This window comes from Felis catus, chromosome D3, assembly GCF_018350175.1.
Source record: "Felis catus isolate Fca126 chromosome D3, F.catus_Fca126_mat1.0, whole genome shotgun sequence".
Taxonomy (NCBI): Eukaryota; Metazoa; Chordata; class Mammalia; order Carnivora; family Felidae; genus Felis; species Felis catus.
This window is the reverse complement of record NC_058379.1, coordinates 52,171,269-52,187,841: the sequence shown is the minus strand read 5'-3', so window position 1 is coordinate 52,187,841 and position 16,573 is coordinate 52,171,269. Positions and strand designations below refer to the sequence as shown.

Here is a 16,573-nt window from a genome sequence, read left to right as displayed (position 1 = left end):
ACCATTACAATTATTAAGATGATTAAGTTTATCTTTAGAAATAGTGAAAATTTGGAATTGAACCTCCAAATGGCACCTTAGGTAGATACTAGTATTTCAAGAGAGAACATGTAACTTTGTGGATAGCACAACTTTGGTTAGATATAAGAGAAAACAAAAGAAAAAGAAGAAAAACATATGCAAAAATTGGAGAGAATAGATTACTAAAAAATGTTTATGACTGACTTTTCCCCACATATAAGATTTGGTAGAATTAAACTTTAGTGTGCTATTCCCAATGAGATATTTTCTAGGAAAATGACAAAGAGTGATAAGAAGTAATGACAAGAAGATTTTATATGGTGCATCCTTTATCAAGTACCAGAATAAATTAATGGCTTGGCATAAATTCAAGTAGACAGTAAACTCTTTTAGGGGTTGTTTGATTTTTGTTTTTTTTAAAAATTACTCTGAGAAGTACAAATCTTAATACTAAATAAAGCTTTATTATCCTTGAGTTTCCAGAACACATTCTGGAGAGTAAATTTTAATCAAGATATCCTGTAGCATTTAGAAAATGCAAGGCAACTTAAGCATCAATTTAAAACATAAGTGGGCATATTTTTTATTTTTTGTAAATTCTTCTGTTTATCATGATTTTAAATTTTTTGCTGGCCTCTTTTTTTCTTTCCTTGCATGAGTGGTTATTCTGGAAAAACCAGTTTTATTTTGCATCCATATAAAGGGGGATTTTTCACAGGAATGAAGTAACTTCTGGGTTCTGTTAACTAGCTTTTATTTTTTTTCAACACACATTTTATTGAAAAGGCTTTAGTAATATGTTGTTTAAATATAGTTTTGAATGTTTGAAAACTGCATTGTATTTGGTTTCAAATGAGTACTTTTATAGAGAACAATAAATGCATGTATTGATTGTACATACAGTAAGATAAATACTTTTTTATTTTGTGATATTAAAACCTATTTTTCTCTTAGAAAACACAAAGGATGGAGAATATAACTTTGGGGAATTCTAAACATGGTGTGTAAAGGTTTCTGTGGAAATCCCACAGATTATGTTTCTGTAATACTGATATATACAGAATTAAACTAGAAAGTAGATGATTCTGAATGTAAGGGGTGGGGACATATCAGATGAATGAAAACAAATGCTGATATATTCTAACTCTCCACTTCAGCAGATGCAATTTATGGTGTAAGTTGGTATAAGGGTTTTGGTAAGTTCTTATTTTCTTTGGTTAAAAGTCACTGTGTAGATTTGGAAAAACTCCAAAACCTCATGTCTTCAATATGTGAGAATAATAATACATAAATATATGAATGAATGCATGGATATTCATTCTGTGGTTCATCATTGTGTCTTATTTGAAATAACATTTGGGTACTTCCTACTGATTTCAAATGGAAATACAGATCATTAGATATACAGGATAGAATGGTATTTAATGGCATGGCTTTAAAGACAAATCACTATATTCAGTTATTGATTCTGCCTCTTAGTAGTATTAGGAACTTGTACAACTTATCTCTATGTGTTCCAGTTTTCTCATTTGAGAAGTAGAGTTAATAATTGGATAAATACACTTACACACTTAAAAAAGTACCTGGCATATATTGCAGGGAAAATAAATCTTACTTTTATAAACAGTAAAGAGCTTAGTCAGTGGCTGGTGAATTTAATTAATGTCTAGAAGGCCTTAGAAAGAACTGCTTGATTTTGTTCATGTTTCTAATAACGTAGAATTTACAAAGTATCCTTATTTTTAATACCGCACCTATAAAGAGGGGAAAGTTTAATTGAATTTGCAGCTTGTTAATGAAACAAAATTATCCTGAATTAAGGACCATCAGACCAGGATTAGATATATGATTTGTATACCTTGTGTACTCAGATATAGAGCACTTCTTCCTCTAGCAAGTTTTGTTTCTAACCTAAAAAAGGAGGAGGAAAAAGCAGTGATAAGTGTAAGGGAAGAAGATGGGGTCATTAGTCAAAGGCTTTAAATCAATTTTCACTTTTTTTTTCTTTTAATCTGTGCCTTTTTTAAAAAATATGAAATTTATTGTAAAATTAGTTTCCATAAAAAACCCAGTGCTCATCCCAACAGGTGCCCTCCTCAATGCCTATCACCCACTTTCCCCTCCCTCCCACCCCCATCAACCCTCAGTTTATTCTGTTTTTAAGAGTCTCTTATGGTTTGCCTCCCTCCCTCTCTAACATTTTTTCCTTCCCCTCCTCCATGCTCTTCTGTTAAGTTTCTCAGGATCCACATAAGAGTGAAAACATATGGTATCTGTCTTTCTTTGTATGACTTATTTCACTTAGCATAACACTCTCCAGTTCTATCCACGTTGCTACAAAAGGCCATATTTCATTCTTTCTCATTGCCAAGTAGTATTCCATTGTGTATATAAACCACAATTTCTTTATCCATTCATCAGTTGATGAACATTTAGGCTCTTTCCATAGTTTGGCTATTGCTGAAAGTGCTGCTATAAACATTGGGGTACAAGTGCCCCTATGCATCAGCTCTCCTGTATCCCTTGGGTAAATTCCTAGCAGTGCTATTGCTGGGTCATAGGGTAGATCTACTTTTAATTTTTTTGAGGAACCTCCACACTGTTTTCCAGAGTGGCTGTACCAGTTTGCATTCCCACCAACAGTGCAAGAAGGTTCCCGGTTCTCCACATCCTCACCAGCATCTATAGTCTCCTGATTTGTTCATTTTAGCCACTCTGACTGGTGTGAGGTGATATCTCAGTGTGGTTTTGATTTGTATTTCCCTGATGAGGAGTGGTGTTGAGCATCTTTTCATGTGCCTATTGGCCATCTGGATGTCTTCTTTAGAAAAGTGTCTATTCATGTTTTCTGCCCATTTCTTCACTGGACTATTTCACTTTTTGTAGATGACACAATATTATACATGGAAAAACCAATAGACTCCACCAACAGTCTGCTAGAACTGATACATGAATTCAGGAAAGTCGCAAATACAAAATCAATGTACAGAAATCAGTTGCATTTTATACACTAATAATGAAGCAACAGAAAGACAAGTAAAGAAACTGATCCAATTCACAACTGCACCCAGAATCATAAAATACCTAGGAATAAACTTAACCAAAGATGTAAAAGATCTGTATGCTGAAAACTATAGAAAGCTTATGAAGGAAATTGAAGAAGATACAAAGAAATGGGAAAACTTTCCATGCTCATGGATTGGAAGAATAAACATTGTTAAAATGTCAATAGTACCCAAAGCAATCTACACATTCAATGCAATCCCAATCAAAATTGCACCAGCATTCTTCTCGAAGCTAGAACTAGCAATCCTAAAATTCGTATGGAAACACAAAAGACCCTGAATAGCCAAAGTAATATTGAAGAAAACCAAAGCAGGAGGCATCACAATCCCAGACCTTAGCCTCTACTACAAAGCTGTAATCATCAAGACAGCATGGTTTTGGCACAAAAACAGACACATAGACCAATGGAATAGAATAGAGACTCCAGAATTGAACCCACAAAAGTATGGCCAACTAAACTTTGACAAAGCAGGAAAGAATATCCAATGGAAACAAGACAGTCTCTTTAACAAATGGTGCTGGGAGAACTGGACCCAGCACCATGCAACATGCAAAGAATGAAACTAGACCACTTTCTTACACCATTCACAAAAATAAATTCACAATGGATAAAGGACCTGAATGTGAGACAGGACACCATCAAAACCCTAGAGGAGAAAGCAGGAAAAAACCTCTCTGACCTCAGCCGCAGCAATTTCTTACTTGACACATCTCCAAAGGCAAGGGAATTAAAAGCAAAAATGAACTATTGGGACCTCATCAAGATAAAAGCTTCTGGACTGCAAAGGAAACAACCAACAAAACTAAAAGGCAACCAATGGAATGGGAAAAGATATTTGCAAATGACATTAGACAAAGGGCTAGTTTCCAAAATCTATAAAGAACTCACCAAACTTCACACCCAAAGTCAATTTTCACTTTTAAGAGAAGAAATGGTTCCTTGAGAGGATTGGCTAATAATTCACCAAAAGGTCTTATTCACATGCCTAGAGAAATTTGCATATATATTTTCACTACCTAAGCCACAACAGCTTTCAAATGTAGGTGCTGAACTTACAAACGCTCCATTTTACAGAGGATGAAAACTGGTCTCAGAAAATTCAAGCAATATTTAAGGTCATTATCACCATTTAGTAAATAAGAAGATTGAGGCTGAGGAATTTTATGAATTACCATTGGAGAAAATAATTTAAAAAACCCCCACCAAATACAATTTCAGAAGCTTAGAATTATATCCGTGCATAATGTCATAAGGACTATACAAGTCCTTTTCTTCCTTTCATTAACATGTATAATATGTGTATCTTGTCACATTACGACTTCAAGTGTTTCCCAACAATAATCTTAGAGTCATTAATGAAAAATAATTATTTCAATCGCTTCTCAGCCTTTTGGCTAAGATCAAGTGTAAAATAATTATTTCAAGTTTTGTGAATTATTTTAACATCCAAAGTTTCAAATAAACATACTGGTTACCATTCTAACTGGATGGAAATCATTTATATAAAACTGCCATACTTCTACCTTTGAAAATCATACCTTTTAGTATTTCAGATATAATTTAAAATGACAGAAAAAAAAGAGCTATTAGTAATTCATGTTTTCAAAGAGAAAAGTAAAATTCAGAAGTAGTAGGCTCTTGTTCTAAATTTCGAACATACAATTTTCTACTGTGTTCAAAAGTTACTTAACTGCAGTTAATAATGCATTATTTACTCTAACATCAAGTCTAAAATATTGCAACCATTTGGAATTTTATCTCCATTGTATCTAAAAACATTTTTGAAGCAATGCCATCTACACAATTTTTCTGTAGCTGTTAACATCGATTTAGTCTGCAAAACGCTAAAGCATGATTTGCTATGCTCTGGCACATCTCTAGTCTATGTCAGAGAAGAAATGTCACAGGTTTACATATAAGTAGGTCTGTCTACATGACAATCAGGCCTACTGATTAAATCTAGATTTTGAATGTCTGAACAAGCCAGAATATTTCTAGGACAGGGGAAAAACAGTGGCCTCTTCTTTCGACCTCCAAGGAATTTGCATGATCCCTTTCTGAAGATTTGGAACAGTCATTTGTTTAGCAAAGTGCATTGATAAGCAACACCGAGCATAAAATTTGTGCATGTGAGGGGTATTTTGAATGTGACATGGAGCCATATTTCCCTAGATTTGAAATTAAGTGAATGTTGGGAGTGAGGGAGCTGTGAGAAGGGAAGAAGGGACCTGGCCAACTGCTCCACACAAAAACCCCCTCTAGTCCAATGGATTAAAAGTCAGATACAGAGCTCAGACTTTCTGGGTTGAAATCTGGCTATACCATTCCCTTGCTCTGTGATTTTAGGTTCTTAACAATTTAAATTTTGTTAAAATGGTATCTTACTTATCTATCCTGTATGATTTTTTCCTTCTATTTAGTAACAAAAGATATGAGTTGCAAAGAAAAACTATTGAGATGTATATATATATATATATACATGTATATATATATACATGTATATATATATACATGTATATATATACATATATACATGTATATATATATACATGTATATATATATACATATATATACATGTATATACATGTGTATATATATATATATATATAAATGTCATATATATATATGACTTCACAAGCAGCAAAAATTGCATATTTCTTACTTTATTCCAAAAAATAATTTCCAGATATTTTTGAGATTCTTAATATATGGCCATTTATAGACTATTTAGATCTATTATAGATCTATATAGATCTATATTCTATAATATTTAGATCTATTATAATTGCCTTTTATTATTTTCACTATTCATTATTTTAATTTATCAAAGTCTATTAAGATATTTATTAAATGCATATTCAAAATTTTATATGAGCATTTATTATTCCTACACCGATATTAACATAAACATAAAAATAATATAGAACTATAATAATTCACGTAATTGTAGATTTGGAGGAAAGGACTTAGAAATACCAGGATAATCATATGCAAAAGGCACATGATAGATTCTTCATAACCTGTATTTTCCAAATAAAATGAAAAAAGATGCTGTATCAATATACAGGTCAAAAATATTTGGCATATGGGGCTTGCTGAAAGTCCTTAGGTGACCTGTTGACTTAATCTATAGCCTAGACACAGGGCATTTACAATTGTTTTAAAATTATTCAGCAAGGTTTTTACAAATCGTATTCTTTGGATTAAAGATTCATAGCTTGTTTTATGCTCTTAAATACCTGAAAACATTACCCAATCTATCACTGAAATCAGATAAATATACACATTTATTTTCACTTTGTTAAAAATCATATTTTACTTATCTATTCGGCATACTTTTTACATCTATTCAATAACAAAAGGTCAGAATTGCAAAGCAAAACAATCAATATTCTGTAGCAATTTGATGGCATTCATTTTTGAATCTTATAATAACACATTGTTTCAGACACAAACTTTGGTTTATGACATTTTCCACTATTTGGTGTTTGTGTTCTTGTATCCCGTAATCTTAGAAGTAAACTAATTCAAACAACATCTTTAGTGATGCCTGGATGGATGGACTATCTTCCAGTAGGGAAACTTTAGCAGTAGTCAATAGTTAACTACATTTATTACTTCATTTACCAGTACTTTAAAATCCACAGTGGGCATGTTTACAGCATGTACTGAATAATTACATCTCTTTTATATCAAAAGTTTTATTCCAATTTTTCCCCAAATGTACAAAAAGTACTCATAAAAAATTTACTAGCAAATCTCTCACAATGGGATATATAAAACTATGTTAATCTATTTTAAAATCTTAATAATAGTATAATATGACTTTATTTTAAATTTATAAAAATAAAAATTGCTATCCTCCACAGATTTGAACATATTTGTATGAAAACATTATTCTGTGTTCCTGCTGGTTTTGTTTTGTGAGGGATCACTGGGGCAAAATTGTAAGAAAGGCCTTTCAATGAAACTATTTTCAAAATTTTTCAACCTTAATTCACACTTCCTAGTTTCAGAGGAAGATCATAATCACATACCTAGGGAAAAGATTATGTGTGTATTCTGGACTGATCGATATGCTGCCAGTCATTCAACATTGCATAGAATATCCAAGTGACCAAATAATATACTTTTTTTTTTCTTATTCAAGTAAGTGGGATATTTTTTAAATCTTGTAGAGCAACTGGTTCTAGGGATTAAAGGAGTTGGGAATTGGCTCATGAAAACTTTTTAAAAACGTAGTAGAGGGGGACACCTAGTAATTCAGTCTGTTAACCATCCGACTCTTGATTTTGGCTCAGGTTGTGATTTCATGGTTCATGAGATGGAGCCCTGCATTGGGCTCTGTGCTGACAGTGTGAAGCCTGCTAAGGATTCTCTCTCCGGCCACCCCCCGCCCCCGCTCCTCCCCTGTTCGTTCTCTCTCTCTTCAAACAAATAAATAAGCATTTTTAAAGATGCAGTAGATGTTGGCAACACCTGATAAGACCATATCGTTACTTCACTCATGAAACATCTTGGGAATTATATTTTACATACGGCCTCTCAAAGAGAATGGATGAGTTGAAAAACCAGATAGAATACAATTTATCCCAAAGCAGTGCCTATCTGTATTACAGTGGGGCATATTCTAACTTGACTTTAATGGGTCAAATGTACAGAGAATCACACAGAACTTAGACTACAAAACCTAGGCACAGCCAGAATATCCAAAAGACAGCACCTAAACATGGGCTTTCAGGCGTTCCTTACCTTTCTCCCACCTCTTCCTTCCTCACACCTTCCATCTTTTTGTCCTGCTTCTTCTGCTGGAAGGGGTTTGCAAACTTTTCTAATCATGAAGGGAAATTTAAAAAGACTGAGAAGTGAAGGGAACAGGTGGGTAGAAGAGACAAAACCATTTGTCTCCTAGAAAAAGAAACAAAACAAGAGTGGGAGCTGGTCTGGAAACACGCCTGCCCAATATCACATGACAAATGTAAACACTGTCAATGCAGCTGTCCATATTTATGGCTTCTTCTCTCATATTTACTACCATCCGGTCACCATCAATTCCAGCAAAGACTCATCTGTCAAGCAGTGGCATCAGTTTTATGAAGATGTTGACAATTGCTGTGAAAAAGTTAAAATGTTCCTGCTCCTAGGAACTTGCTTTCCAAAGCATCCTGTGAAATTTGTGAAGAGAATCTCTGTGAAGGCTTGAACACATGAAATAACGTATATACTGGAAAACATTTTCACTCAATTCAAGTGTGTTGTAAAAATCAGGGAGAATTGAGGAACTAGTCAAACTGGAACAGAAGTAAGAATATGTCATGGGGGCTGTACTGGGTATGTTGTGAAGGAGACTCCAACCTTTTCAGGTTTCAAAAGAACTCTGGTGGGATTTAATCCACTCCATATAACTGGCTGTGTGGTATCTTTGACTTAATTACTTGTTTTACCTTAGTTTAATTATTATGATCTGTTTACATTTGACTTTTGAATCAGGAGGGGGAAAATACCATACAGCTTTGGAGTTAGAAAAGAAAAAGCCAATCAGCTTTTAAGAACTAGACACAAAAAGTGAAGAACTTCATTATCTTAATAGTAACTAAAGAAAAAAAATAAAATTTTGAAACTCCTATTATGAAAAAAAGCAATACCAAATTTAAAACATATATATTAGTTTAGAAAACAGCATGCATTGTCTTCCCAATTATATTGTTTTTTTTTAAGTTTATTTATTTTGAGAGAGAGAGAGAGAGAGAGAGAGAGAGCAAGCAAATGGGGAAGGGAGAGAGAAAGAATTCCAAATAGGCTCCACACAGTGCAGAACCTGACATGGGGCTCAAAGCCACAAACTGTGAGATCATGACCTGAGCCAAACTTAAGGGTCGGACACTTAACTGACTGAGCCACACAGGGGCCCCTATATTCTTGTTTATTGGAGAGAATGACATCTGTCTACTTCAGAACCTAAGGTACATAGGACATTTTCAATGCATATTTTAGTTGATAGATTTGTGATTTATTAATTTGTTCTGCATAAAGTTCTATAAAGCTAAAGTTAGTGGAATGCAATGCAATTTTTGAATGAATCAACAAATGGTTAAACATTAAATTTGATCTGGATTGTAGTAGATATAGCTCATGCACTGGTTTGGGCAATCTCTGATCCCTCGGTGACCAAATTTGTATGGCCTTTTTATTTTTATGTTTATTTATTTATTTTTGAGAAAGAGTGAGTGAGCAGGGGCAGGGCAGAAAGAGGGAGAGAGAGAATCCAGAGCAGGCTCTGCACTGTCAGCACAGAGTCGGATGAGGGGCTCGAGCTCACCAGCTGTGAGATCATGATCTGAGCCCAAACCAAGAGTCGGATGCTTAACCAATTGAGCCATCCAGGTGCCCCTGGGTATGGCCTTTCTAATATCATGCAGGTACACCTGACAGCACTTCATCTCATGTACATACCATGTAGTCAAAGCCTCTCCAGCAGATAATGAGGTTTGGGACACTACAAGATGCAGTTTAGTGTCTATGAATGCAGCACCCATGAGAACAAGGGGTTTAACATTCCATGGGACGAACCTTTGCCCTAAGGGGCACAGAAACCTGTGAATAAATACTTTTTTTTTTTACATCACTGGAAGGGTTGTCTTAAAATGTAGTTTCTTGTTTTCTCAGAAGAGTCTCTCATGATCAAATCATTACCAACATTTCACAGAAGGTTCTTCAAAAGTGTCACCTTTGGGTGCCTAGGTGTTTCTGTTGGTTAAATGCCCCTCTTTTGGTTTGGCTCAGGTCATGACCTCACAGTTCATGAGTTCGAGCCCTGCGTCGGGTTATGTGCTGTGGTGCCTGCTTGGGATTCTTTGTCTCCCCTTCCCACCCCCCTTTCAAAAAAAAAAACTTAAAAAAGAAAGTGTCACCTTTCTAATTCTCCCTTCCTCCTTTCTACTCAATCCCTCCCCTGGGTGTGCACTTTTAATTAAAATAACAATGCATGTCTTCACTTCAGCATCTGAGTTCTAGGAAACCCAGGTTGAGGCATGGGAATGAGATTTGAAAATTTCAGTACTAACTTTGGGATTCCTTTTTCATGTGTATAAGTCTGTGTGTGTGAGTGTGCATGTGCGTGTGTGTGTGTGTGTGTGTGTGTGTGTGTAATGCTTTGAGTATAGCATAAAGCTTAATAAAAACTACAAAAGCAATACCCATTCTCCAAGCAAAGAATAATTTCTAAGATCATCCGAGTCACATACATTACCACTCTAAACATGAATTTAACTCTGAGTTATCCTTTGGTTACAATAAGCTTAGAAACATCACCTTGATCGTGGTTGCATCTTTGTTATTTCTGATACAACCTTCTCATTTCTTCATATACATATATACTTACATATATATACCTATATATGCAGTCCAGAAATAAAATAAATATATGTTTTAGAAGGGTTTATTCATATAAAATTAACAGGGTAACCTAATAGATATTTACCTAAATGCTTCTCCTCCAACCCTGATATGTACTTCCATATGAAAGAAGCCTATAAATATCACTCATGTGTTCTCTCTACCCCTTTATTCATTTTGTTCTTTTGAGGGTAGAAGAGTCTCTATAACAGCTAGAAGAAGAAACTGAGGCACCATGTTCTTTTCTCTTCTTTCACTTGAGAGCAAAGAGTTTTGGAAGTAAATGCTCCTCCAAACTCCCAATCAGCTCAGCGTGGAGTAAGGGATGAGTACAGCAGGACTGTCACATTCCCATACTGTCAATGACTAATTCTAGCAAATTCTGTGGCTCTGTATTAGGAAACACATTTTTCCTGCATACCTTAGCTGTGCCTCCAGCCAAAGTTTCTCAGTAATGAAGGTGATTTTTTTTTGAACCACATCTTTGCTTCGATGAAGTGAATATACTGCTGTTATGGACATTAATTATGGTTGATAATAAAAAATTATGATTATTTAGTGATTATCATGTATTAGGTGGGTTCTATTTACCAAGCATAAAAGTTACCTAATTATTAGCATCTCCATTTTACAGGGACAAAAAGCTTAAAAAGAACAAGTGAAACGTCCAAAGTCCCAATGCTTAGAAAGAAGTAAAAATTCAAACTTCCTGTTCTTCTACATAACATTTAATTTAATTTTATCTTTTTAAAGTTTATTTATTTTGAGAGTGAGAGAGAGAGAGCATGCATGCACATGCATGTGCAAGCAGGGTAGGGGCAGAGAGAGAGGGTGGATGAGAATCCCAAGCAGGTTTTGCACTGTCAGGACAGATCCCAATGTGGGGCTCTATCTCAGCAACTGTGAGATCATGACCTGAGCTGAAATCAAGAGTCAGACGCTTAACTGACTGAGCCACCCAGGCAGCCCCACAATGTTAAATTTTAAATTAATAAATTAATAAAGACATTTATCTAGAGAACCAAGTTCTTGTGGTCCAGGTACATTGATTTTGCTATTTTTTTTTTTTGTAAATTTAAGTGATTTAGATTGACCAATAGTTGATATACACATTAAATTGTCTCACTCAAACATCACATGTCTCAAACAACCTGTTGAAAGATGCGACATTTTAAATATTTAATCGTCTTCTGAGATGGTAACCACATGATGCACAGTTTTTAAATGAATTTACCTTGTGGACTTACTTAAAATTGTTACTTTAAATATTGGAGAATAACTATGAAATTCAATTGTTTCCATTTTTAAATATAATTAATTCAACACTAGTATTTTCTGAGCAATAATTAGCCAATATAATTATTTCCAGATAGAGAAGAACCAAAAATTATCATTTGTTATTGCTGAGGTCATGCGTGCAAATCGGTAACAACTCCTATGAATCTATTTCATTATATATGCAATATAAGGCAATCCTCAAGGTTAACTATTTTATAATGATATTAACAAGGAATATAATTTTGTTACATCTTATAGTTTAGAAAATATTTTCTCAAATTTATAGTTCTATTCTTTAATGGATCATTCCAGAGCTATCAGTTTAACCAGTTTTGTAATACAGTTTTAACCAGTTTTATAATACAAAATTAAAGGCTTTAGTCCTCTGGATGATAACACTATCATATATTTTGTGTTTTGTGTAATTATTTATTATAATCCATGAATTTGAAGACCCATGTAAAGTTTTATACTCTACCTACTACTTGTGTGATAAAACAATATTTTATAGCAATTATTTTGCAGCAATAAATATTTTGGGTGCTAAACTAACATGATTGATAAAGGACATGTCTCCCAAAGTTCAGTGTCTAATATTAGACACTATTATTATTATTATTATTATTAGCAATCAGGACATGATAATGCATTCAATGCATTTTAACAGTGTTATGATAAATAACTATTAACATGTGAGCACTCAGGAAGGCACCTACTTCAGACCTGGTGGTGGAGGATGGTGATGATTTCCTTAAAACCATCATCATTTAAACTCTTTTATAAAAATTATTCTCTTTAGGAGTAAGCTAAGGCAGTTAGCTTTGGGTAGTTTAATTTTTAAAAATGTATACTGTCAGTTCAATAAAAATCGTACATCTTATCTTTTAAAGACAGTTTGTGCATTTGATATTGGTGACTTAGCTTTTTCTGGCAAAATATGAAAGATGTCTTTTGCCTGTCTAGAAAAGTAATGAAAAACCCAAGAGAAGCAAAAGTTATCTGCAGGTGACACTTTTACATACACAACTTTCACTCATCCTATCTCTGTTTTCCTATTATTATTATTATTATTATTATTATTATTACAGGTCAGCCTTTCACCATGACTATTATGACACCCAAAAGCTGAGCATCTAGATGTGACCTAACAAAGTAAAAAGCTAAGCATTAATAAGATGTTTCCGATTTATGGCAAAGTCACTGCCTTAACTGGAATTATTCTTTCAAATTTTAAGTGCTCAATGTTACAGTATCTCCAAAATTAAGTCATAGCTTTTGAGTTAAATTTTATATCATTGATCATTGGTGCCTGTGTTACAACATAGCATTCTGTTTTTCACTATAAATAAGGTAAATCGAAGAGAAAATAGAAGTATTTGAGAATTATGAAGCATATTTTTTTATTTTGATGATTTATATAAGATTATATAAAGTTTTCTATGGCAAGTTGATTTGACAAACGTTCATTTTAAAAGTCAAAGGGAACTTAGTAATGCATTTATCTAAAACTAAGGATCATAATTAGCTTACATTATGCAATGCCCTCAATAAATAAATGTCAGTTTTGAGCTAAGGCACATTTTTGCTACTGTTTTGCTTATTATTTGTAGAAAAAATGATTTGAATCATTTGCAAGTTATATGAGCCATTAGTGATTATGGCCCAAGGTATTAACTGAAAGTTATTTAAGTAATTTCCAAAGCCTGTTCCACAGTAGGCCAGGCATTAATCATCTGTTATGTCTTTTATAAACATGGAAGCAATTAAGTGAAAATTGCCAGGTTTACATAGACGATATTATCATTGGCAATTATAGTATTAGAGAATAACTAGTGATTTAAATTTTGTATAAGAATGAAAACCTGTACCACATTATGATGGCCCTTTTTAAAATATAAAACTAAGCAAATTACGCAAATAACAAAGGGGATTTGCAACAATACTCATGATCCTGGAAAGAAAACAGTTGCAATACAACAGTAAATACAGCACAATCTCCATTTTAAAAAGTAAAATAAAATATACATGAATGTGATTAACTTTAGAAATAGTGAGTTTGGAGAGAGTGACTATACAGTGTTTCAGTCTTTTGTTTGTGAGTGAGGGCACCATACTGCATTTGTGACTAATCTACTTCTTAAAAGCACCAAATCTGAGGGTGCAAAATAACATGTATATCAGATGGCTCAAGGATTTTAAATCATTTGAAATAAAATCCATTCATAAAACTAACATATAATTTTAGACAGATTTTAATGTTTTTTTTTTTACATTATTCAATGGCAGAGTAAGTAAACTCATGTTAAACTCATGTCAAAGAAAAATATACCTAATTTATTTTTTTTTAATTTTTTTTTCAACGTTTATTTATTTTTGGGACAGAGAGAGACAGAGCATGAACGGGGGAGGGGCAGGGAGAGAGAGGGAGACACGGAATCGGAAACAGGCTCCAGGCTCTGAGCCATCATCAGCCCAGAGCCCGACGCGGGGCTCGAACTCCCGGACCGGGAGATCGTGACCTGGCTGAAGTCGGACGCTTAACCGACTGCGCCACCCAGGCGCCCCAAAATGTACCTAATTTATACCCATTTGGTTTAGTTACAATATGAAAGCAAAAGTTACAGCTATATTCAATAGTGGAAACTTAAGTATAGAATTTGTACATGTGATCATTGAATTAGAATAAAATGAAGACCAAATACAAAGTTAATTTGTATGTCCGCAGGGGTGCAGGTCGGCCCATGAAAGGTTTCTCCAATCAGTGTGGAGGGAAATTCATCTGAATAGTACTAACTATGAGCCTTAAGTTGACACATCATTTTGAATTGCTGATTGACGGCTATGTCTGGAAAACTGAGCCAGGTGTTTCACACATATCTCTTTGTGTCTTTTAACTTCAGACATCATTGGAAAAAATGAGAAAATTCATCTTTTTTATTGTTCTACACTTGACTGAACTATATTTTTCATGGTTTAAGGGCTCATGAAAAAAATCACAGTAGAGGAAAAAGAAACTTTTTCTAAGGAATTGGAAGGAAAATCTTCTCATTAAATAGCTACTTTGTGCAAACAAAACAACTTTCAAAAAATATCTATTCTTTTGGAGATGCAAGTTGTTTTCTTTGTTAATATGGTTGCAGGCTATAAATTCCTCGTTTTCTTCCCATTTCCTTTGCAAAAACCTATGAAGACACTTGAGTAAAATAAACAAAGACAATAGACTATAATGATAATGATTAAAAATATACAAAGGTTTGGCAAATTTCTTTGCTTTGTGCCATAACAATGAAGCTTGGCTAGAAATACAACTTGTTTTGTAGAAATACAACTATGTTTTAAAATGGATTGCCATGATGAGGTAGGTGAGTTGTAAGTTTTTTCACACTCTACTATGTCTTGATACTGGTAGTTCTAAGTGTCATACCTTCAGAAAAATAGTAAATTAATACCTACTTCCAACAGGAAAATTCTGTCTCCTTAACTTTTTCTTTCATTCTTCTTTTTTTTTTCCCCACTAATTCAATCATCCTTGCTTTCAGATGTTCATCAAGTGCCTACTATATTCAGGGCACTCTGAAAGACATGAGGAATACAGGAATAAATAATGAAGTTTTCCTACTTACTTTCATGAAGCTTAATGTCCGGTTGGGCAGTACATTAAAAATATTAAGTGTGAAAAGTATTAGAAATTATGAAAATACAGAGTTCTCAGAGAGTATGTGGCACAGCCTATCAACTTACTTTTTGTCTGCGTACTCAGAAAACTATACCTCTCATGATGTAATATGAGCCACTAATCATTTGTTTCATGAAATATAATATATATGTATATATATACACATACATATGTATATATAATATATACATATATATACATATATATACATATATACATATATATACATATACATATACATATATATACACATATATACATATGTATATATACACATATGTATACATATACATATGTATATATATACATATGTATACATATACATATGTATATGTATACATATATACATATATATACATATACATATGTATATACATATACATATATATACATATGTATACATATACATACATATATATACATATATACATATATACATGTATATGTATATACATATATGTATATATTATATATACATATGTATGTGTATATATATACATATACGCATACATATATAACAGTATATATATAACATATATATTATATATATATCTCATATATATATATAATATATATATAACAGAAAAAATACTTCAGATCCTGACTAGTATAAAAAATACATCAAAGGATTAGGGTAACAACAATAAAATCTGCAGTGCGGACCTTGTGTTCACTGTGAAAATTCTTTAAGTTATGTATTTATAAGTTCATTTTTCTGCATGTATGTTATACCGTAAAAATATTTTTAAAATACACTTTAGTGAGGCAGGATTGGCATTACAGAACATAAATCTGGTGATGAATAAGACATATTTGAGAATACAGCAAAATTGTATAAAGTATGGAAAATGATGAGAAGACCAAAAAATGTATAGAAGAAAGATTAGAAAGATCCAGTGTATGGAAGTTATTTATTCCTGAAACTAGAAAAACAATGGCAGGAGCCAATATCAAATCTATAAGAGAAACTGTCCTAAGCTGGACAAATACCTTTGTCTTCATGTCATATTGCAGAAATATGAATACCAATATTTAGATTTGAAATATTAAACCTGGCAAGGAAAAATATAGAGAAAATATGGAAACAACCATCAAAACAACAGTAAAAACAAAGAATGAATAAAAGCCAGAAGAT

The 16,573-nt window shown here is 33.2% G+C and overlaps 1 long non-coding RNA gene and 1 pseudogene across 1 annotated transcript in view; one reads left to right on the top strand and one right to left on the bottom strand.

Moving 5' to 3' along the window:
- Positions 1-16,573, bottom strand: part of LOC109493388 — a 441,201-nt gene that overhangs the window by 23,150 nt on the left and 401,478 nt on the right. The window contains exon 6 of the long non-coding RNA XR_006588213.1: positions 15,216-15,335. This is a non-coding gene — a long non-coding RNA (uncharacterized LOC109493388). The remainder of the gene's footprint in view (positions 1-15,215; positions 15,336-16,573) is intronic.
- On the top strand, positions 4,463-4,586 carry LOC111557415 (annotated as a pseudogene).